The sequence below is a fragment of the Myotis brandtii genome, unplaced genomic scaffold (genome assembly GCF_000412655.1).
Source record: "Myotis brandtii unplaced genomic scaffold, ASM41265v1 scaffold123, whole genome shotgun sequence".
Lineage (NCBI taxonomy): Eukaryota > Metazoa > Chordata > Mammalia > Chiroptera > Vespertilionidae > Myotis > Myotis brandtii.
In genome coordinates this window covers 10,403,907-10,406,032 of record NW_005354291.1, presented here as the reverse complement: position 1 = coordinate 10,406,032, position 2,126 = coordinate 10,403,907, and the positions used below count along the sequence as shown (strand labels likewise).

At 44.9% G+C, this 2,126-nt stretch overlaps 1 protein-coding gene across 2 annotated transcripts in view; it reads left to right on the top strand.

The window, feature by feature from the left end:
• Positions 1-1,852: 1,852 nt before the first annotated feature.
• Positions 1,853-2,126, top strand: part of STX7 (syntaxin 7) — a 39,489-nt gene continuing 39,215 nt past the window's right edge. For both annotated transcript variants that reach the window (XM_005859011.2, XM_005859012.2), the window contains exon 1: positions 1,853-1,982. The gene's annotated coding sequence lies outside the window, so the exon portion shown is untranslated. The remainder of the gene's footprint in view (positions 1,983-2,126) is intronic.

The window sequence follows — 2,126 nt, the reverse complement described above, 5'->3', positions numbered from 1 at the left end:
GCAAATTAGCTGCCCTCTTTGTTGGTGGTTAATTTGCATATCGTGTTGATTAGCCAATGGGAGGCATAGCAAAGGTACGGTCAATTACCATGTTTGTCTATTATTAGATAGGAAGGAAGGATACTTAAGAGTTTGCACTTGTCTATGGTTTTATACATTTTTATGTGCTCTTCCTTTTGCCTTTCCCATTTTGTCTTCCTGGTGAACTCTTAACACATCTGTCAAGATTCTGTTAACACTTTCCCCTTTGAAATGGTCCCTGACTCCACAGTGAGGCATCCTTATCTCTGGGATCCCATGGTGCTGGGTACACATCTTCATCATAGCACCTCTTACAGTGTCCTGGAGAGGATCTCACTCCTTCAACTCCTCGAGGGAAAATACCCTAGTCCTCTGAGTTATCTGCAGTGCTCAGAACAGCAGCCAACATAGGACAGGTTCTCAATGAATACTTCTGAATGAATTATATGGTAGGAAGTACTCAAGATTCTGAATTCAGTCACCTGGACCTGTGCTGCTCATAGTCATTTGGGTGATTTTGATGAACTTTCTTTTAGTTTCAGTTTCTTTAATATGTGAAATGAGGAAGTAGAGCCAGATCATCTATAAGGGCCTCTCCAGCTTTAAAACTCTATGGTTGACACTACTGTCTATTACAGAGGTTGAAACATATTTTATCTGACCACAGAATGTTTAATCAAAATTTAAGAATATTGAAAAAAGGGAGAAATTTCACATAAAAATCTGAATTTCCATTATATCTTAACAAAGCAGATAATTTGACTATATTAGGCCAAAATCCCTCAAAGTCCACATCAGCTATAGCTGAATCATACTACACTTTTAGATGGAATGTGTGTTTCTACTTGGCGGAATGCCCACCTCTCTATTGCTCCCTCTTTACAGGGACAGAGTATAATAAGTTGCTGCTTCTTATTACACTTGCACTGTAGTTTTCTTCAATAAAGATGAGAAATACAAAATATTTCTTGCTCCCATTTTTTTTGTTAAAAGTAAAAAATGAAAGCTAAACCAAGAGATCCTTGTTTCTTATCCGTGGCTGCCCTTATTTTTGTACTTAAGTATATGTATATATAGCACCAAACAAACTAGAATTTGCTCAGGTGGTACCAATGCAAAATATTCTGGGGTTGCCTTTTTTCCACTTTAGTGCATTTGGACTTTTGATGTCCTGGGGATCCTTTCAGAAAATAATGTTGCCCTGATACAAGCAAAGGCCAAGCTAATTTGGTGAGGTACTATTTCACTTGAAGAAAGTGATGCTTTTTATCTAACAATGACGTTATTTTTGAATAGTTGTTATTAGAAGACTTCCTGCTTTTTTTCAAGCCCTGTGCAAAATATGCCCTGCCCTTCCAGGATGCTTAGAATGCCTGGTGTGCTATGAAGACTTGCCCACTAGATGAGCACATGGAGGTGACTCCTGACTTATTCTTTCATTGTTCCTGCCAGGATTGTTGATTTGCGTTCGCAGTTTTTACTGGAACTGTGAAATCGGTCTCCTGCAGAGTCAAGGGTTAGAAACAAGACCAGAATGAGCTGATGGGGCGGGATGAAATCCTGACTCTAAGGGAGGCTGGCATCACCAGATAAAGACAGCTGCCCTCCATTTCTTTCTCTTGATTTTTGCACGCCAGCTAGGGCGTTCACCATCTGTAAGTCAGACCCCCAACCCCCTACCCGCTCCGCCCCCCAAATACTTCCCTTGCAATTTTTCAGATATGCCCATTCCTTCGTTTGGAATCAGAAGGGGCGGGAGACGACCGCTGTCACTCAGCACCGCGGCCCAATGGGAGAAAGGCAATCCCCGCCCCCTTCCTGGGCTGTGTTGTGGGCATGCGTAGTGGGTGTCCCGTCGCCAACACCCAGCGGCTGAGAATTGTAGCTGGGGGCGCGGCGCCCGTGGGAGCCTGTTGTCGGAGGGGGAGGAGGTGCAGGAGCAGGAAGCCGAGGAGGTTGCGGTAAGACGAGCATGGGAAGGGGGTCCCTGGCCGGACACCCGAGGTCCGATGTCCCTGCAGCTGCCGCGCCTCCTTGTTTATACGCGTCGTCAGGTGGCCGTTCTGCGCTTTGCGGCAGGCGCTCGGGGGGCGGAGGGCTGGGGA